The following is a 23,115-nucleotide window of genomic DNA, read 5'->3' on the forward strand; positions in this document are numbered from 1 at the left end:
CTCTTTCCCTTCTTATCTTGGCAGGGGCAAACTTAGGAGTATTTTCCAATTTCTAAACGGTTTCAACAATATTCAAATAAGACCAATTTTGACTCCTATCACTTGCTACCAATTTCTACAAAATTCAATATTCTTCTATTAGTTTACTCAACTTTTTCTGTTTGGGAATCCCTTTTAGTGGAAAACAATTTAAAATTTTCAATGAAATTTTAATTCTACATATTTAAAGGCTTAGCTTCTTAATATTTTTTCAAAAATTTCTCTCTTTCCTCACCCCCAACTTAAATGTCATGATCCTAATGGCGTGATTAGAATGATGCGAAGAGGATTTAGGCCAAAGCGAACAATGAATAGGGTTTTCTTAAGGGGTTCCAAGTTTGCCACTTGGTCTTGAATCAAGAAAATAAAAAAAAACTCTAATCCTGAAATTAACTAAAAAAAATTACGTTGGGTTGCCTCCCAACCAGCGCTAAGTTTAACGTCTTCAGCCAGACACAACTATTTATCTCTCTCATCTAAACTCTCAAATTCACTTTCGTTTTCATACCAACTAAGACTAGATTGGGCTAACCAAGGGGTAGATAGGTCATTCACGAGATTGTCCACTATGCCCACACTACCTTCATCTTTCCCTAGGTTTGGATACTTAGAGGCATTAAAATATTCAATTGGACCTTCTACTCCCCAAATGATATGTCCATTTCCCCGGATTTATAGTTGATATTTGCATTAGTCGTTGCTAAAAACGGCCATCCTAAGATTATCGTGTTGTGGTTCAGTTCTTCAGTTGGGGTCATGTCTAGGACAACAAAATCTATAGGGAAATAATAGTTTTCTATCCTGACAGCGACATCCTCGATGACACCTCAAGGAGTCTTGACCAATCGATCAACGAGTTGCAAAATTACTAGGATAGGCTTCAACTCGCCGACCCTGAACCTTTCATAAATAATGGACGGAAGCAAGTTCACACTAGCCCCTAGATCCAATAGGGCCCTATCATAGGTGATTCCAAAATTTACACAGCTAATAAGAGGAGCACCCGAGTCTTTCATTTTCTGGGGAAGTTGGTTCAGGAGGACCGCACTCACTTCTGCTAAGAGCATCACATTTTGTGGGGTCGATCATGGCTCCCTCTTTTGGGTGCTTAGCTCTTTTAGAAACTTTGCATAAGCCGGGACATGTTGAATCGCATCAAGGAGTGGGATGTTAATGTATACTTGTTTGAAAAGTTCCCTGATCTCCTCATTACGAATCTCTTTCTTTTTCTGTGACGGCCCGACTGTGAGTGTTGTAGGAAAGGGGACTACAAATTGGTTCACTTTAGGCTCTTTTTCTAAGTTTTCCCTTTCTTCTTCTTCCCCTCCAACTTAGGGTTTTCTGACAAATTTTCTTCTTCTTTACTTTCTTTCTCATATGGGTCTTCCAAAATTCTCCCACTCCTTAAAGTTGTCATAGCTTTAGCATTTTCAAATTGGGGATTCTGAGGAGGTGGTTGAATTTGCTGAGAAAAACCCGGTGGCTGATTCCTAGGGTTTGCAACCGGTTGACATGGTAGTTGTCCCACTGCCCTCCTTGCATTAGCTTCAGCTAGCTGTCCTTTTTGGTTTTCTAACCTAGCAATGGACTTCTGTTGATTTAGGATCAACTGCTACAACTGCATAAATTGATCGTCTACTGATCGAGATTGAGGGGGTTGCGGGTAGCCCTGATATGGTTGGGCCGGTTAACTCCTAGGGTACACCTGATGGAACTGGTTTTGTACTACTGGCCTCTAAAACTGTTAGGCGATGGAGTTGGATAGATGCTGATGGGACTGTACATTAGGTTGATGTGTCCCCCAAGAAAAGTTAGGATGGTTTTCCACCCAGGGTTATAAGTGTTAGAATATGGATCATTAGTGGGCTTTGATAAACTCTAGGTTGCCTGGACTTGTTCTTGGATAAAAAGATGGAAGTTGGGCCACAGTAGGACAATCATCAACCTGGTGGGTCAGGCTGAAACAAATGGAACATACTTCAGGGTAAGAGGTAGATGGGCCTGATTGTTGATTAAGAGTGAAAAACTAGTCGAATTTTTGGGCTAGAAGGTCTACCCTATCCAACTTTCTAGAAATGGTATTGGTTCTGCCTATAGGATAGAACTTCCTAAGGAATTCTTGTTGCATTTCTGCCCAAGTTCTAATGGATCTTAATATTGCACCTGCCCACAATCCTTGGGTTTTTATAAGATGGCTTGTCCTAGGGACCACTTAGTGTAAGTGTTGGGCCCATAGGGTCCATGTGATGGGCTCAGGGGTTCACTGGGACTTTCTAGTGAATTCGGCTAGGCCTTGTAATAAAGGCTGGGCCGAACCCATGTGGTTGGTGTGTAGATCAATGCTTGGGTCCCACGCCATACAAAGAAGCCCAACTGGGTAGCAGTTTTGGAAGACTATTGAGCACTTAATACATAATGTGCCTAAAGCCCATTTCGAACTGGGCTGATTTAATCAGTCATACATAGGGGCGGATCTGGGATTAAGTTAAGCCAAAAGGATTGGGTCTTGACCCTATCCACTCTTGGAGACCAGATTCAATTCCTAATTTGAATCTGGTAATCTTTTGATGAGATCAGGAGTAGGCTGATCTGATCTACAGATAGGATCAAGAAGTCTCCCTATCCAAATACAGATTTGGATTAGGATAACTCCTAATGAGATTAGGAGGTTTCTTGATCATGAAGAAAGAGGAGAAACCCCATTCGAATTACAAGAATTCGAACGCTTAGGGTTTTAGAAGGACTCTTCTGCAATCTTGAGATGGAATCTCAAAAACTCTAGGGAAGAAAATAACAGTTCGCCATCTTCCTCTCTAGCATTTTCCTCCAGCAGCCACTGCCATTCTCTCTGACAAGATTCGATCTATGAAGAAAGAAATCAAGAAATCAGTTCTTGACGTCAGTTTTGCAGAAAGGACTGATTCGGTTTTGGTGCTCCAATCTTCCAGAGGATTCTTGCGAAGGATTCAGTGTGTAGGATGCACTCTGCTGGTTTCATTCCATTCATTGCTGTGTCATCTTCAGCAGAAGCGGTTCTTGGTGTCCTCTTTGGGCGTGAACACCAACTTTGGGAGATATTGCTTCTCTGGATCAGGTATAATCCTCCATTTGCCTTTTGGTTCAGATCTGGTTCGATTATGGTTCAAATAGAATCCTTGAATATTGTATTCTAAATTTAGGGAATATGATTCCCAGTTGGAAGAATTTAGGAAATTTTTGAAATTCGTCCACCCATTCCGCAACCCTTTTGGCATCCATAAGATGGATACTACCATTCTTTTAGTGGTATCAGAGCCATAGGTTCGAATCTTGAACCAAAAGAAAATCAGATCTGAACCTGCGCAGATGGACAGAAGATGTTCTGCCAAGATTTGCACAGATTATTTTCTTTATTTCAAGAAATTGTTTCTTGTTAAGGAAGATTGATCTGAAATTAATTTCTGTTAAAACCAAAATTTATTTAGAATAGTTCTTTATTTATTTTGATTTAATGGACTGTTCGAACCTGGAGATCGCAGTGGAGATTTGGTGCAGATAGTCTGCACACCCATTTTCTTTATTATTTATTCAATTTGGTCTGTAAATAATTTTATTTTATTTTATTTTTTTAGGCTGAATGTATAGGATTTGATCAAGAATGAAATTAATTAATAGAAATAGGATTTCTGTTTTTTATTTTCTTGATTGAAGAAGGCGGCGCTAGAGATTTGCAGATGGAGAGATCGCTTTCTGCGATTTGCAGTTTGTGAAACTGCAACCCTACTGATTAACCTCTGTTTTGCAGGTGGTGCGAACAGTCCATATTTGATTTATGTTTGTCTAAAATTAAAATTATTAATTTCAGATCATTCATGAATTAACTCTTGAATTGAAAGTCAGTTTCGAACAATTTCGGACTAGATTGAACCAAAACTATTCGGACCGAATCTAGGGTTCAAAGGGGACTGTATTCAGTCCATTCGTCTCACATAATCAAGTCCAAATCTGATGTTCAATTGCAGGGATTAATTCGGCCCATCTGTAAAGCCCAGTTTTAAAGGGTTAAAACTACAAAAGCCCACTTTTGTGAGAAAAGCAATATGGGCCGAACTGCTAACTGCGATTCAGCCCATATACCTAGAATACATTAATAGTTAATGTTTTGTTATTAAAAGGGCTGATTAATGGGCTTTACAGTAATTATTATGATTAGATCTTTTCCTCCATTACATGTGATGTGTGGATGTTTAATGTGTTGCGACCATGGGCCATAAGCACTTGGCTCATGATGAATCGTTAGTGGCTCTTACGCACACCATGGCTGAATGCACATCATTGCCATGGTGCTCCCTAAGGTCATTGGATGACCCCTTCTTTGCATGGTGGGCCCCACAACCCTGAAAAGGGATGCGTGCGGAAACCCTAGCCAACTTAAGGCCCACCAGAAATCTGACTTTATGAAAGTTAGTGGGAGCCACTCTAGTTTGACCTAAAATTAACTAGGGCGTAATTTTGTTCCCTTCAGCAAATATGAGTGCATGTGATAGGGAGATCTATGTGATTGACTTTCTAAAGGCCTTTCATCATTAGCACGATGATGGGTCCTTCAGTAATGAGGAAACGCACCATAAAATTGGGCTATCCATTTGCTGTTGGATCTGCCAAAGTGTTTCATGAGATGATAGGGGCGTCATAGACCGATGTGAGAGGGGCTTCACTAGAAAATGGGAACTCTCTCACGGTACCTTGGCGTAACCTGAATATGATGGGTAAGCACTCACTGGACAGAAATGTTTACCTAAAAACGGCTCTGAACTTTGTCTGACAGAGGCCAAAGGGAAACTCATATGATGAGTGGATATGATCTGTCACAGAAAGGTGGTGAGGTTTTGCAGCAGAAACAGTTGGCTCCATGCACCCTATGTGGTCTCCCACATTTCTAGAGACAAGTCGCTGTCTCCGTCACTGAGATGGGAGGGAAGTCTCAGAGATGAATGGAACATAGATTAAAAGCCATATCTATGTAGGTAACATGAATCAAACTAAGGTTGTGGACTAACGTTTTGCTGTTTTACTAGAAAATGGCAAACAGTCAATTCACAAAGCTTCTAGACAATAACAAGTTTTAAGGGACCAAATATGCCGACTGGTACAGAAAACTTATGCTGGTCCTAACTTCTGAAAAGTTAGAAAAGGTAATGAAAAATCCTACCCCGGAGCATCCGAGTGACACGGCATCTGAGGCCCGAAGGAGGGCGTACCAAGATTGGGAGGATAAGAACTCCCTGGCCCGCTATTTTGTCATTTCCTCACTGGACAACTCAATACAGAGGCAGTTCGATCAGATCGAACTTGCCAAGGACATATTGGACAGTCTGAAGACAATGTATGAAGAGCAGAATCGTTCTACTCAACAGAAGGTCTTGAAACTGTTCATGACCACGCAGATGTCCAAGGGGCAGAAAGTTCACGACCATTGTCTTCGAGTGATGGGTTATTATAACGAGCTAAAAGCCCTTGGATCCGGGCTAGATCTTGGCATACAGGTAGATGCCATCCTGAACTCCTTGCCCTCTTCCTTCAATGGGTTCATATTGAACTACAATATGAACAAACAGAACGTCAGTGTCCAGGAGCTCAGCAATATGTTGCAGAGATCCGAGGATTTACTTAAGAAGGATGAGCCTGTTGTTATGCTTGTTGAAACTAACAAATCGGACAAGAAAAAGAGAAAGACAAAGAAACCCCAGAAGAAAGCTGCCAAGCCCAAGAAGCAGAAGAAGAACAAGGCATCTGATGCCTGTCACTTCTACAAGCAGACCGGCCACTGGAAGAGGAACTGTCCTACCTACCTGGAATCTAAGAAAGGTAACTTCGAAATTTGTGTCATAGAAACTAATATGTTAGTGACTTCTGTGTCCTAGTGTGTTAACTCCGGGGCTTTAACTCATGCGTGTAACTCACAGCAGGGGTTCAAAGTTAGCAGAAGACTGAGCGAAGGTGAAGTAACATTGTTCTTGGGAACGACTGCAAGTGTTGCAGTATGAAGAAAATTGGTTCTTCTATCCTCTGCCTCTTCGGAGGATTCTGCTCTTCTCGGGCAGCTTCGCGAACTGACGTCTGGGCCACTGCCGAAGTACAACCTGCTACAAATGAACCTCCCACTATCACATGGATGGTTCCCCGAAATGGCCTCTCTTCCGGAGGCTGTCTCTACGACTGTTCGGCCGGCCTGCTACTGGACTCGGGAGTGTCCTTATTGTGCTCCTCTTGCTGACCTGTCTTATTATTATTATATTTATTATTTTGTATAAAATTCCTTAAATATTCGTGACGGATGAGCTCCTTTATCTCATCGCGGAGGTAATTACAATTTTCGGTACTATGACCGTATCTCTGTGAAAACTACAATACAAGTTCTTGTTTCTCTCGTTTGGATTCCCCTTCAGGTGAGGTGGCCACTTCACATTAGGGGTTGATCGCCATCAGGATCTCGGTCCGCCTCACATTCAGTGGGGTGTAATCAGCTCGGTCTGCTGTAGGAGCTCGGTATGGCTGACTTGGCATTGCCCCCCGAGTTGAGTCCTTCTTTCGGCTGTCCCCTTGGATGGGGGGTTCCCCTTCCCTTTTTCTTTTTTTGGGTGCGCCCTCACCCTTCTGGTTGACTTCCTCCTCTATAGCTATGAACTTGTCTGTGAGCTTGAGGAAGGCTGTAATGGTCTCCGGCTGGTTCAAACCCATATGCCACTTGAACTGATTATGGGTCACACCCTTCTTGGCTGCGGCGATCCATACCGCGGGGTCAAGGCGCGGTATCTGCATGCATGCATCATTGAACCGCTTGATGTAGCTTCGGATGGACTCACCCTCTCTCTGAACTATTTTGAGGAGGCTCTCCTCCGTTCGCGAACTGTAACCAGCTCCTTATCGAGCTGGGACGTGAAGGCCAGTGCGAACTGTGCCCAGCTCCTTATCGAGCTGGGTGCAAGTTTCTGGTACCATGTGCGCGCCACTCCTCTGAAGGTGGTGGAGAAAGCCACGCACATGCAGGACTCACTAGCCCTGGCTAGGTGCATCTGCGACTGGAAGGCGTTCACATGATCATTTGGGTCAAATAACCCGTCATATTTGTCAAGAGGGGGGAGTTTGAAGTCTTGAAGCATCGGGATTGCCAGGAGCTCGGGAGATAGGGGGGAGGGAACTGAAAGGAGAGGAACTTTAGCCTCATCCGAGTTTACCTATTCCCAGCCTATGAGCTCGGGCAGGCTGTAGGATGCAGTTCGGCGAGCTCGGCGGCGGCGTCTTTGTTTCTTGATCGTCTCCGCATTGGTGCTGCTCGCCTCCGTATTGTCGGGGATCGTCTGCGTCGGAAGCATCTATGGTTGCTAGTGATGGCTGCAGACAGAGGGGTTCTGCTTAAAGTCCGTGGCCAAAGGTTCGAACTGATTCTCCAAGAGCGGAGCTTCGGACCACGACTGCGAAGACATTGTAGATCTGGCGAGCTGGGGTCTGCCCGACCTGGCCGCCTGTGGCGAGACCGGTGTGGCCGGTCTTTCTTGTCTGCCACGGGAGGAGGCCCGGCTCTTGGGGAGGTTTTGGGAGGCTTCTCCCTGGTGAGGATGCTCGTCCTAGAGGCGAGACCTAGCTCACTGTGAGGCCGGGTGCCGCGGAGGGAGCTGTGGCTACTGGGGCTGAGATTTAGGCAGTTGGGGGAACTGCTGCTGATAGTGGAACTGAGAGACTTGGTGCAACACTTGGTGCTGGTAGAGCTGGTATTGCTGGAGTTGCTGCACCTGTGCTTGCATGGTTTGCTTGCACTGCATCAGATCTTCAAACTGGTTTTGGCTGGCCGCCAGGGGGACGACGGTCGGTTCAACGAAGGTCGTCTCAACAGAGGGAGGAAGGGGGGCACCCATAGGCGCCGTTGCTCGTGGCGCGTTCAGGCTGGGGACCCCGTTCACCGAGAGGGAAATGGTGAACTGCCCAATGCAGATGGTAGGAACCTGGGGTTGTTCCCTGGCGGTATTCATCTTCGTGGTGCGTCCGACGTTGCTTGAAGAAGCCATGAGTGCTAAGTCTTTAGAGAAGAGAGGAAGAAAACTAAGAAGGTTTGGAGGAAGGCTTTTAGAGTATACCATAATCAGTTGCATCTTGTTTGAGTATACCCTTTCGCCACCAGACGAGCTTTGTAGGTCTCGATCTTGCCATCGGGGCCCTTCTTTCTCTTATAGATCCATTTGCAATCAATTGCTTTTACCCCGGAGGGCGGATCTACTAGAGTCCAGGCTCCATTGGTCTCCATCGAGTCCATCTCAGCTCTCATGGCCTCCACCCACTTCTGGGAATCTATGTCCAACATAGCTTCCGCATAAGTCACGGAATCCTCCTCACTAGTCAAGGTTTCCACCAGGTAACTATCCTGGTCATAACCATATCTGACTGGTGGCCTGGATACCCGGGTGGATCTTCTAGGTTGGTCACTACCTGGAACTTGCGGGAAATCTCCCACGGCTCCTGAGCTCTCCTCATCAAGAACTATTTCCTGACAATGGGTGTCCAGGATGTAATCGGTCTCTAAGAATTGGGCGTTTCGACTACAGAACACTTTCTGCTCACTTGGGTCATAGAATAGATAACCCACTGAGTCTTTTGGGTAGCCTATAAATAGGCAACGACTGGTCCTGAATTCCAACCTGTCCGCACTCGTTCTTTTAACGTGCGCTGGACAACCCCAAATCTTCAAGTGTCTAACACTTGGCTTCCTTTCAGTCCAGAGTTCATATGGAGTTTTCGAAACGTATTTGGTTGGTACCCGATTCAGCACGTAGATAGCAGTCTCTAATGCATATCCCTAAAAGGATGTGGGTAATTCTGAGCGTATGAGAAGTGACCGGACCATGTCCAACAAGGTCCTATTCCTCCTCTCTGAAACACCGTTAAGTTGAGGTGTAGCAGGAGGAGCTAATTGTGACACTATCCCATTGACCATCAGGTAGTCCCTGAATTCAACAGAGAGATACTCGCCACCTCGATCCGATCGAAGGGCCTTGATTTTTCTCCCTAACTGTTTCTCGACTTCCTGTCTGAACTCTTTGAACCTTTCAAAGGATTCAAACTTGTGTCTCATTAGGTACATGTAACCATACCGAGAATAATCATCGGTAAATGTAATGAAATATACGTGTTGGTTACGAGTCCTAACACTCAGGGGCCACATACATCAGTATGTATTAGGTCAAGTGTGCCTGTACATCTTTCAGGCTTACCGTTAAATGGCCGTTTAGTCATCTTTCCTTGAAGGCAAGGCTCACAAGTGGGAAGATTTTCTACGTTTAGAAAATCTAAAGGACCATCCTTTACCAACCTTGTGATTCGGTCAAGACCGATATGACCAAGTAGGTAATGCCACAGACACGTGGGACTTATTGTGTCACGAGTTCTTTTCTTGGGATTTTCGACCGACGTAGTTTCGGTTAAGTTAGTTTCTAGAGATAGATGTAGAACATAGAGACCATTCTCTAGTTCCCCACATGCAATGAATTTATTTTTCCGTTTAACAGTAATCATATTACTAAAATAAATAGTAGAACACAGATACAAGTGAAACCAATTCAACAAGTGAAACCAATTCAACGAACCAATCCAGATACAATCCAGATACAAGTGAAACCAATCCAGATACAGATACAGATAAATAGTTTAACAGTAATCAAACGAACCAATCCAGATACAAGTGAAACCAATTCAACAAAGATAAACTCATCTGGTGAACATTGACTATACCTAAGGTTAATCAAACCATTCAATCAAATCCCACAAAACTGATTCTAGCCAAAGCAGGTAGAACCAACTAAACATTTTCCAAAATTGACCAATCCCTCACCAACCATCCAATGATCGACATAATTTATACCCACTAACAATCCTTATTAGAACTGTAAACTCCTTGTAGTAAATTCAACGAATCCAACATACATAGATAAACTACAAAAACAATAATCTTGTTTAAATAGCAAACCCAGACCAACTCAAACAAACCAATGAACTTGGATCAATATATACAATACCTTGTCAACGGTCTAAAAGAATTCAAAAGAAATATTTGACATAAACAATTTAATGTATAGGAACTGGGCTTAATACAAATCTAATAACGATATTTTTAAATTAAGAAAACCCATCATATTTAGAGAAATTAGGAAATCAACTCAACTTCTTTAAAAAATGAAGCCACTTCAACTCAAATAAAAACAAATTCAAGAAACAAGCATCAATCCAAACAATCCCACCGTTTAAACATCTTAGAACAAATCAAACCTCACATAAATGATTCTAGCCAAACCAGGTAGAACCAATTAAACATTTTCCAAAACTGACCAAGCCCTCACCAACCATCCAATGATCGACCAAATTTAGAGCCACTATCAATCCTTATTAGAACTCTAAACTCCATGTAGTAAATTCAACGAATCCAACATACTTAGATAAAATAGGAAAACAATCATCTCGTTTAAATAGGAAGCACAAACCTACTCAAACAAACCTATTAACTTGGATCAATCCAAACAATACGGGTCAATGGTCTAAAAGAATTCAAAGAAATATTTGACATAAACAGTTAAACGTACCGGAACCAAGCTTAATACAACTCTAATCACGATATTCTAAATTAAAGAAACCCATCAAATTTAAAAAAATAGGAAATTTACTCAACTCTTTTAAAAAATGAAACCAGTCCTACTCAAATCAAAACAAAGCCCAGAAACAAGGATCAATACAAACAATCACACCGTTTAAACAACCTAAAACAACTCAACGCAGAAACCTGACATAGTAAAATCAACCGATAAGAATCATGCTTATTTCAACTCTAAAGTCACTATTCTACCTTAAAACAAACCCATCATATCTAGACAAGATATATCCAACCACTCATACTTATAACAGAAGCTTGGTAAGAAGTTATCCACATTATTTAACAAATCCATTGTAAACTATCGAGGCATTAACTAAAAATCAACAACTACGCAAAGCGTCTCTGAAATCAACATAAAACAACCCAAGATAATCCAAACAAATGCAACCTATCAAGAAAAACCAAATTAAAGGCAACAAAGTTGAAAGTAGAAGCAGAAATTTTTTACGATTCATTTTCAAACGAACCAATCCAGATACAAGTGAAACCAACTCAACAAAGATAAACTCATCTGGTGAACATTGACTATACCTAAGGTTAATCAAACCATTCGATCAAATCCCACAAAACTGATTCTAGCCAAAGCAGGTAGAACCAACTAAACATTTTCCAAAATTGACCAAACCCTCACCAACCATCCAATGATCGACATAATCTATACCCACTAACAATCCTTATTAGAACTGTAAACTCCTTGTAGTAAATTCAAAGAATCCAACATACATAGATAAAGTAAGAATACAATAATCTCGTTTAAATAGCAAACCCAGACCAACTCAAACAAACCAATGAATTTGGATCAATCCCTACAGTACCTTGTCAACGGTCTCAAAGAATTCAAAGGAAATATTTTACCTAAACAATTTAACCTATAGGAACTGGGCTTAATACAATTAAACATTTTCCAAAACTGACCAAGCCCTCACCAACCATCCAATGATCGACGAAACTTTGTCACCATGTTAAAGTTTGCTACCATGTGAAAGGAAAATAGAGCTTCCTCGTTTTATGGGGAAATAAAACCTATTATGCACGCGAGAACTGAATATCATCGCATTCAGAAAATAATTCATTGCAGTTGGGCTTGTTAAGTTCCAATGTAGTTGAGAAAGTTAGATCCCTCCACATTAGCAGAAGTCGGGTTTTGTCGTGTTTGGGCCTACTAAAGTGTCATTGCATATGCATAATCAGTCGTATAAGTTTCATTGTTTACGTGAAAGTTAATCGCTATATTTCATGCGCTCTCGAAGAGGGCGCATTTGCATATACCGATAAATATAGATGATGTTCAACAAGTATGCGGGGTATAGATCAAGTCGTTCCTGGATTTTCTAGGGTAGTTTATCGCACATAAGAAAGTTGTATTGTTAAGATGCCTTACCATGTACAATGCGGTTAGATTTCTCCTATTTTAAGGGTAATCATATGTATTCACAAGGGTAATATACTCATAATTTATCATCATACCTGTGTCTGACATGCTTTTTCTTAGGAGTGCTAGGATGACTCATCACAAGGTGTAATGTACCTATCTTTCTTTGCCATTACTCCTGCATTTGCTTGGGTACATGAGTGTGCACCTGGGTTTGTTTGGGCCTTCGCATAGAGCATGCGACATCGTGTAACTGACCACGAGATCCTAGAACCATCCAGGGTAAGTATATATGTGCGACCAGGGTTTCCAGGGCCATCGCATGGTGCATACGACATCGTAGAACTGGCTATGACATCTTGGAATTGGCTAGGGTAAGTATATGTGTGCCTGGAGTTGCTAGCCTTCGCATGGAGCATGCGACATCATGGACCTGGCCACGACATACTGAAATTGCCAAGGTAAGTATGTGTGCACTTGGGGTTGCTAGGGCCTTTGCATGGAGCATGCAGCATCGTGGAACTAGCCACAACATCCTAGAACTATCTAGCATAAGTGTAAGTAGGAGGTGGTCAAGCTAGGTGGGGGATGGTCTCCTTGAAGGACAAAGGAAGACCGGGAGTAGAGGATCAACTGGGAAGGCTAAGGCAAGAGAGGGGAGTGACGAGACAGCTGAACAGGGAGTCCAATGATTGAGTGAATCAATGGTCGAATGAATCATCTCTCATTATGGGGAGAATCTCTATTTATAAGAAGGGATCCCAAGGTCCTAGAAGGGAGGAGCAAAAAGTGCTTGATTCCTAACAAGAAAGAGAATATTAGATTCGTTGTCGGTCATTAAGGAGCACTACTAGGGTTTCGCCACATGTCTTATGAGATCTCTCAAAGGTTGACTTCCCTTTCACCCGAGGATCCTCATAATCCACGCGTGCTACTTCCTTTCGCATCCTACTTAACCGACATGGTGCCAATGACGTCATTGCATAGCGGGTGGCCCCTTTACTAATCCTAAATGGCGCTTCACCATGTGTGTAATTTGAGGTTGTACGTGCAGTCGATGTTTGAGTTCGGTTCTTAGCGATTCGCAGCTCTGTAATGGTCTCGGGTTTATCGCAAGACCGCGCTCATTCAAAGTTCATCGCAGAACCGCCTGTATATGAGGTTTATCTTAAAGTCATGCACGACCAAGGTTCATCGCTGAAACACGTGCATATAAAATTCATCGCGGGTTCAACTAAAACCTGTTTTTGGGTTTATATCAGACACAAGTCCATTGCAAATGTGTGATTTACTATGTATTCATCGTGAGTTTGCGATGAATTATAAGTTCATCGCAGACGATCGATGAACTATGAACTGATCACAAGCGTTCATATGGTATCAATTTAGTGTCTTCTGTGCTCTAAAGGATTGACCGAGCACTATGTACCTACATTAGCCCCTTGCTATCAGTAAGTGGAACCTTATCGATAAGCATTTTTGTCCTAAGATTTGCCCTGAGGTTGATATGAATTGAAGTGTGAATTGGTCTATTTGGTCAGGAGATTGACCCTAATTGTTGGTTTGTTTTTTTGGGTCTTGGTTGGGTGGGAAGAGAAGTCTGTTTAGATCTTAGTCAACCCCCTACTTGTTGACAAGCTGAGAGTTGGTCAGTTTGGCAGCCATGTGTCTAGCCTATTAATGGATTTTGGGCAAAAGTTGGATGTTTCATCTCTATGTTTTTACCCATTGTATGATTTTTCCCCCTTGTCTTTTGATAATTTGTTTTCCTCCAGTGGGTAAACCGTCATCGAATTTGTGAATCTCAGCCTCCTACCCACTAGCAGGAAGGGAATTATCAAAAGACAAACAAGGTGCTCTTTAGGTGTGGGCGTTCAGCCCCCTTGTGTATAGGGGCACTGTTTCTATACCCGGTTTACTCCTATTCGAGTGCTCGGTGTCCTTACATATGCTGTCACTATTGAGGGATGGGAAGGATAATCAGGCGCTGATTATGTGGCAGCTATCATTAGCGCCTCTTTTAACTGTCGTATCTTATTAAATGCGATCCGTTCGCATGTGTGGCCCTGACATGATATCTGATATTTAAAGTGGCGGTTGATGTCATAGCACTATGTTTAAATTAATGCGTTGTTTTGTCCCGCCTTTTGGAGGGCATATTTGTAAATTTCATTATATTGCTTTCTTGTTAAGCGTTGGCTGAAGACCTGTACTCATGCCTACTCATCTTCCCTTGCGCTGTTTGTCATTCCCGACATGTGAGAGGCATGTATAAAAAGACAGCGAGCCCCCTTCAAATCTCTACTTCATCTTCTTGCCATCATCTTTCTGTTCACTCTCTGTGTCTGCTTTGTCTGTCCTACAACCCTTTTTGTGCTTTCATTCTTGTTTTCCAGTCCAGTCTAGCTATTGTCCTACAACCCTTCATCTACTTTGTCAGAGAGGTCAATAAAATAGAGCTGTTGTCAATGCACGAATTGGCCATAGCGGCTGATGGAGGACGGGGTTTCTGGCCTCCGATGCTCGTGACTAGGGGTAAAGGTGGTCCATTCAACGTTGTCGATGACACCGAGTTGATGTGTCTTTGTGGCCGGCCAGATCGGTTAGTTTCGTATAAATGTTAGGAACCTAGGATTGACAACTCGAAGTCCCCTAACAGTTATACCGCATAGACACAACACATATTGGAAAATCCAATGTATTGTCAAATGCTACAGGACTCTGGTCTTCTTCGGTTCATGGACTGCTACATGGGTCTTTGCAGTAGAAAAGGGGTAAAGTATGTAAAAACCCTTTTGGAACACTGGTGTTGTCGTACCCACACATTCGTGGGTGTGTTTGGTGAGTTCACCGTCATCGTGGAGGATGTCGTTGCCTTGCTAGCGTTGCCCATAGGTGGGTCTGTGTCTGCTCAGCATCTCCAACACCTAGAGTCTATTCTTGCCGAAAGTAGGCAGCTCTGTGATGAGATTGCCGTGTTGAAAGCACTAGTGGACCAATCGTTTGCCTGGGGTAAAATGCCATTGGAAGCGTGGTTGGAATATTGGTTCGAGTCCCATGGTAGGATGGATGTAATGGTGCGGGGACCCGATAGCCAATGTCACCTCTCCACTTTCATTCTCTATGTAGTCTCCCATTTCCTCTTCTCGGGGTTACCAGATTTTGGATTGTGCACCATTTTGGTGCCCCTCACCGTCCTTGTTGCCAGTGGCCACCAACTGCCCTTAGCTTTTATGTTCTTGGGTTATTTGTATGAGCAAATGGATGACACCATCTAGCAGATAATGGACCCAAGTTGCAAGAGGCATATTAGCTACATCTGTGTCCCCTTCCTGTGGGGATGGTTTTGTGTGAGCACTTTGACCTCAGCGTCACATCTTGCACTCTTTCCCCGATGCACGTTGTTGTTTCCACCATGGAGGGAGATGAGTCTAAAAATAAAGTGATCGAGGTCTACAAGGGGAAACGCTGGCTTCCTGCTAATAGGCATAACCAATTCAAAACAAGTGAAATTGACTAGAAGATGGCTTCCCTCGATAGGTTTGTTTGGAGGCCGTATGCTCAAGCTATGCATCATGCAATGCCGTCATGTATTGGCATTTTGGTTCCAAAAGGCGGTGATTAGCATTGCACCGTGGGGGTCAAGAGTCCTGCTACAGGCGTAACACGACTAATAACCTAGCCTAGTGTCATAGCGTACCTTGATCGCACCGACGAGGATCAGCTAACTGTTTACCGCCTGGATTGGGTACTTTGACAGTTTGGTTATGATGACATGGGTGCCCAATTCTTGTGGTCCTCAGGAGAAGATGTGTTCTGGGTTTGACACCATGACCTTGCATTTCTAGGGTGTTCGCAATTCCTTATCACAGGGTATTTGAGGGTGTAGAACTGTAATTCCCTCCACTTTGCTCATCTTTGTGCATTGCTCAGGGGTTTTCAAATGATAATGACATCAAACCCTCGCCTGCGCCATGTCTTGGCTCCACTCGAGGGTCATGTGGCTAACTAGGGTCAGAGTCCAACCACTCCTCCATCACATTCTCCAAGGAAGGTGAGCACAAGGTGAGAGGGGAAACACATAGTTTTTGAGGAGGGGGAGAGTAGCTGCCCTCCTATAACCAAGAAGCCTAGGTCGGCAAGGGTGTATCACATACCAGAGCCACAGGCTCCTGTTTTAGATGTGGCCTCATCGCGGGCCAAGGAACACCAAGATGGGCGCTCACCACCGCCAGTCCGAGAGAAAGTTGAACAAGACCCCCCTGGGGTGAAGAACGTGCCTAACATAGAGTCAACACAATCAGCAACCTTGTACCTATCGAGAAGGTTACTACCATCTGCCTCTCGGGCGGGCGTTTAAAGAAAATGACTCCTCGCCCTCGGAGAAAGGAGCCTGAGAAGGTTGACCGGGTAAGAACTCGTACACCTGTGTAATTATGAAATGTTATTTGTGATCAATTAAGTTGTTTTTCTATTTCTTTTGCTAATATATTTACAATCTTTTGTTCTGAAGCGTGTGGAGGCAGAAAGTGCGCAGCCTGGTGCGGAGGCCCCAGAGGCCCCTTACGAGGGCGTTGTGGGCGATAAGGTATGTGTAGCATTATCATTTGTATTAGCTTTTACTGCGATTAGGTTGTCTATTGATTGTTTGCAAATGTCTGTTGTATCGCAGATTCCCTTTGACGTAGATCCCCGTACAATACCAGTTTCACCTTTTATCAAGCGGTTGGTGCAAGACTTGCAGTCAACACAACCCCCCAATCAGAACCAGGAGGCTACTGAAAGCGGTGGTGCCGATGGCGTTACCCCAGCCACCGTCACGCGGGAAGAACAAGTTTCCATATCCGAACTATCGGAGAAGCTGGTCAGGACGGTAAGCTGCCACTTGCGCCTCACCGGCTCGATCAAGATACACAATGACACCAGGCCATACATAGCACAAGACGAGCCACAAGGGCAAGAGGGCTATCAGCTTCCACAATGCGTTGTTGGTCGTTGTCCTCAAGAACATTGACACCAATGTAGAATGGCATTGAATTGCGGACTCCTCGTACAATTCCCCCCTCTAGAGTAGCGCTGGCAATAGTCGTTGGGGACAAACGGCGAGGGGTAACACTTAGTTGTAGACGTTCGCAGGAGAACATGAACAAAAAGGGGGCAAAAACATAGTTTTGGCGCTGCTTGTAGCTAGGGTCCATCGTATGATGGACAATGTCATCCATCTGGTAAAATAGATAACCCAAAAACATGGAGTCCAGCGATAGTTGATGATCGCCAGCAACAATAACAATAAGGGGGATCAGCACTGTAAGTAAGCCATAATTCGAGGTACTTGGGAACAAAAAACGAAATGTCACATAGAGAACAAAAGCTGCAAGGTGACACAGGTTGTCTCCCCTTCAGACCATAATGCCACCTTGGCTATTGGCATCTTCCCACGGGCAGTCGATTCGTCCACCTAAGATTTGAAATCTTGGACTTCCTTCATCAATTCTGCACAAAGATTAGACGAGTTGGCAGGGACGAACTCCGTAAACTACAAATGATGGGCAGACACCGCCCTACCAACCGGAAGTGACAAAAGCACAGCAATGTCTATAGGTACATAATGGTCACTCAGACCAATAGAGCACAAAGGGTGTCGAATTAATACCACATAGATTCCTGTGATGAGTCAATAACTCATCACACATTTGCGATGAGTTCATAACTCATCGCATGATTGCAATAAAATCATACCTAAAATGGGTTGTGATGGTCTTTGGCCCACATAAGCGAACACAGACTTGTGATGAGCTTTGCACACGTGCAGATCTGTGATGAGCTTCAAAGTTATTACAGAACCACGATAAGCACATAATTACTGCGAACTAGGAATAAATGCTAGAAACACGTGTGTGATGGGACGCTCTGTGGGCCTAATAAGGGCGGGCCAGGTAGATAATGATGTCATTCACACCACATCGGTTAAAAGGGTCACGAAATGAAGTAGCACACGTAGATTATGAGAATCCTCGAACGAAAGAAAAGTTCATCCTTGAGATATCTTGTGAAACACATAGTGAAACCCTAGTAGTGTTCCCTGACAAACTGGCAACAAATCCAATATTCCCTTTCCCAGTGGGAATCAAATGCTTTTGGCTCATTGCTTTCGGGACCTCAGGATCTCTCCCGATAAATAGGGGTCCATTTCATAACAAAATCATCATCTTATCATTCTTATTTACCATAACCTTTTGCCTACCTCCTGCACCTAGTCTTCCTCTGTCCTTCAAGGAGACCCTCGTACGTAGCCTCCCCACCACACTTACATTAGAATCTTTGGTTAGTTCCTTAATCACAGAGGATGGTTGCTTATAGGATTAACCTCTCTCCCATCCCTGAAGAGCATGACAACACTATGGAGAATGATAACCCAAAAGTTAAGGACCAGTATGGTGTGCAGTCAACCAAATAGGTTGACGTCGAAATACTCTCAAACAAGGTCTACGAGTTTGAGACCCATTTTGATCACTTAGAGCAGATGCAACAAGAGATGATGGCCACTCTGCAACTTCTCCTCCAGCAAATGCCAGAACTGAACAGTCCCCTTTCACCCTAGCCACTCCTCCTGCATCTGTCCCCACCAGCCACCATTCCACCAATTAAAACCACTTTCACCCTATACCCGTACAGACCAGTCAACCCACCATCAGACAGTCTCGGGTCACTCTTCAGGTTGACCCAGTAACAGAGTCACCACTTAGTCGCGACGAATTAAAGGAGTATGTCCAAGGACTGGTGGCGGAGAGTCAAACCCGAGCCCAGTCCTCACTTGTCCTACAAAAGCCCTACTCTAACAGGATCCTCTATAAACTTTATTTCCTGTTGGTTATGTCCCTCCCCAACAGTGGCCACAGTATGGCGGGCATAAAGGAAGCCCACCAAAGCATGTGAACAAATTTGAGGATGTCTTTGGGTTCTCTCTCTCTCGCTCGCTCTCTTTCTTTGCGAGTTACATATTTAAGGTTGTCAATGGATTGGGGTTAGATCTAGATAGATTGGATATTTATTTATTTTACCAAAAGTTAGTAAATTATTATCCATAGAATTTATTTTATTACTTAACTAAATTATTAAACTAATTAATGATTTAATTTATTAACAAAGTATTTCTCTTTATCTCTCCCTTTTTAAGACTATCAATGGATTAGTTCTTATTTTGGATAGGCTATGCATGTCTTGTCACAATAATAACTGAAATTTTATTTACTTATTTTACTAAATTAAATTATTTATTATTTGTTTTAATAAGATTAAATAAATTATTCTCCATAATTTTTTTATTTAATTCTATCCATGACCAATATTTACGGTTGTCAATGGTGCGGGTTTGGATTTCGATAGCTTGGACAAGTCTTACACCAATCAGAAGTGAATATTTATTTATTTTTTGCTAAAGTTAATTATTGATTTATCTATTTTTCAAAATTAAGTAAATTAGTATCCACAGATTCTTATTTATTTAATTTATTAAACTATTCAAATACTTAATAAATCATTTAACTAATATGTTATTTCTCCCTTTCTTTCTCTCTCCCCCCCCCAACCTGAGCCCAATATTTTGGGTTATCAATAGGATAGGTATCGGTTGGTCGGGCCACATTTAGTTTGGGCTTTGCCTTTATATCAACATAACTTATTAAAGCCCTAGTCTAAGCCTAGACCAACCATCAAACTGAGATTTAGAGCGTGCCAGATTATTTAATTATTTCCCTCTCTTTATTACCGCTCTGTGTCCTACATTTAAAGTTTGTCAATGGGTGGGGTTTGTTCTACGTAGCTTGAATATTTTATTTATTTTATTAAATTAAATTATTCATTTATATATTTTACAAAATTATGTAAATTATTATCCATAGATTTCTATTTATTTAATTTACTAATTTATTCCATTAATTAATAATTTATGAACAGGTTAGGGTCTGAGTTGGGATTAAACCTATTCACAGGTAGTGGCATGTCTGGGAAGGGCTTTGTCTTTATATTAATAGAATATATTGAAGCCCAACTTCAATAAAATCAATCGCACCGTTTAAACAACCTAAAACAACTCAAATCAGAAACCTGATATAATAAAATCAACCGATGATAATCATGCTTATTTCAACTCTAAAGTCACTATTCTACCTTAAACAAACCCATCATATATAGAAAATATAAATCTAACCACTCACACTTATAACAGAAGCCTGGTAAGAATTATCCACATTATTTAACAAATCCATTTTAAACTATCGAGGCATTAACTAAAAAAGACCAACTACGCAAAGCGTAGCTGAAATCAACTTAAAACAACCCAAGATAATCCAAACAAATGCAACCTATCAAGAAAAATCCAAATTAAAGACAAAAAAGTTGAAAGTAGAAGTAGACAATTTTTGATGACACATTTTCAAAAGAACCGATCCAGATACACGTGAAACCAACTCAACATAGATTAACTCATCTGGTAAACATCGACTATACCTTATGTTAATCAAACAATTGAATCAAATCCCACATAAATGATTCTAGCCAAAGCAGGTAGAACCAATTAAACATTTTCCAAAATTGACCAAGCCCTCACCAACCATCCAATGATCGACATAATCTACACCTACTAACAATCCTTATTAGAACTGTAAACTCCTTGTAGTAAATTCAAAGAATCCAACATACATAGATAAAGTATGAATACAATAATCTCGATTAAATAGCAAACCCAGGCCTACTCAAACAAACCAATGGACTTGGATCAATCCCTACAGCACCTTGTCAACTGTCTCAAAGAATTCAAAAAAATATTTGACCTAAACAATTTAACCTACAAGAACTGGACTTAATACAACTCTAATCACGATATTCTAAATTAAAAAAACCCATCATATTTAGGGAAATTAGGAAATCAACTCAACTGCTTTAAAAAACGAAACTAGTTCTACTCAAATCAGAACAAAACCAAGAAACAAGCATCAATCCAAACAATCCACCGTTTAAACAACCTAAAACAAATAAAACCATTGAATTAAATCTCACATAAATTATTCCAGCCAAACTAGGTAGAACCAATTAAACATTTTCCAAAACTGACCAAGTCCTCACCAACCATCCAATGATCGACCAAATCTAGACCCACTAACAATCCTTATTAGAACTCTAAATTCCATGTAGTAAATTCAACGAATCCAACATACTTGGATAAAGTAGGAAAACAATCATCTCATCTAAATTGGAAGCCCAGACCTACTCAAACAAACCAATTAACTTGGATCAATCCAAATAATACCGTGTCAATGATCTAAAAGAATGAATTCAAAACAAATATTTGACATAAACAATTTATAGTGCAAGGAATAATAAAACTCCTTGGATGTTTCAGTTTCTGAGGCAGCTTGTTGAGGAGGATGGCTGAGCATTCTTCATTTTAGTGCAACTGTAGCCATGTCTCCCAATTTCCTTTTGTTCACCAAGATTTCCTTAAGGAACTTTGCGTAATGCGGCATCTGGGCTAAGGCATCTGCAAAAGGAATGTTAATATGTAAACTCTTAAAAATTTCAAGAAACTTACCGAATTCCTTTTCCATTTTGTGTCGCTTAAGCCTATTGGAAAATGGTACTTGTGGTAGTTGACTTGTCTCTTTCCTGGAATTAGACTGCTCTTCCTCCTTCCTTTCGGGTTCTCGGGTTGTGCCCATCTTACCTTCTTCCTTTGCTGTCTTCTCCACCTCTTATAGCTCCTTACTGCTCCTCAAGGTAATGGCTTGCACCTGTTCTCTTGGATTTGCTTCTGTGTTGCTGGGTAAGGTGCCTTGGACTCTAAAGGATATCATCTGTGCCAACTGCCCCACTTGAGTTTCTAAGTTCTTGATCGATGCCTCTTGGTTCTGAAATCTCGTTTCCGCACTTGATATGAACTTGGTCATCAGCTCCTCTAGATTAGATTTCTTTTCTAGCTGAGCAAAGTTTTGAGAGAGGGGCTTCACCGCATTTTCATTTGACCAAGACAGATTGGGGTGGTTCCTCCATCCGGGGTTAAATGTACGAGGGTAATGATTACCTTGATGCCTTTGAAGATTCCCTACGAAATCTACTTGCTCAGGGGACTGCACGAACTGATTTCCAACTTGGCATTCGGTGCTGATATGACCTCCCCCACACCATTCACAGGCTACGGTTTGAACATGCATGACTGCCAACTGCATTTCATCTATCTTCTTGGTGAGGGCGCCGATTTGTATAGATAGTGCTGTATAGGTGTCTACATTGTGAAGGCCGGGTTGTCTCCTAACTTGGGCTCTCTTGGAATGCCACTAATAATTATTTGCAGCCATTTCCTCAATGAGTGCATGGGCAACTTCAGGGTTCTTGTTCTTAATGGATCCCTCAGCTGCAGCATCCATAATAGTCTTATTGCTTCGGTCAAACCATTGTAAAATGTCTGAACTTGGAGCCAAACGGGAAGTCCATGATGAGGGACCTTCCTCAGTAATTCCTTGTAGCGCTCCCATGATTCATATAATGATTCCCCGTCCTATTGAGAGAAGGTGGTGATATCATTCCGCATCTTTACAGCCTTGGACAGAGGGAAATACTTGGATAGGAAGCAACTGGCCATTTCATCCCATGTAGAGACCAAAATAATCTGAGAACGGAAATAATCTGAGCCTCACTGCATCATCACTAACTCCATTGTGCTTGAATGTGTCGCATATCTCCAAGAAGTTGGCAATGTGAGTGTTTGGATCTTCATTAGCCAAGCCGCAGAACTGAACTATGTTCTGGATCATCTGAATAATTGCTGGTTTGATCTCAAAGTTGTTAGCAGCTATTGCTGGTCTCACAATGCTCGAGGCTGCCCCGGTGAGGGTTGGCATGGCATAGTCCATCATGGTCCTTTGCTCGGCCGTCTCTGTACTTTCAGCTTTCCCTTTCTTAGAAGCTCTAAGGCAGCGGTGGAGAGTTCGTTCAATCTCTGGATCATAGATGATGCTCTCCTTTTCACTTTTGT

At 42.3% G+C, this 23,115-nt stretch overlaps 1 non-coding gene across 1 annotated transcript; it reads left to right on the forward strand.

Annotated features, from left to right (window-relative positions):
* Nucleotides 1–22,566: 22,566 nt before the first annotated feature.
* Nucleotides 22,567–22,673, forward strand: LOC148803253 (small nucleolar RNA R71). The gene has a single exon (XR_016081657.1). It is a non-coding gene; the product is annotated as a small nucleolar RNA R71 (small nucleolar RNA).
* Nucleotides 22,674–23,115: the final 442 nt, after the last annotated feature.

The sequence above is a fragment of the Nelumbo nucifera genome, chromosome 1 (assembly GCF_055504915.1).
Source record: "Nelumbo nucifera cultivar China Antique chromosome 1, China Antique-T2T, whole genome shotgun sequence".
Classification (NCBI taxonomy): Eukaryota; Viridiplantae; Streptophyta; class Magnoliopsida; order Proteales; family Nelumbonaceae; genus Nelumbo; species Nelumbo nucifera.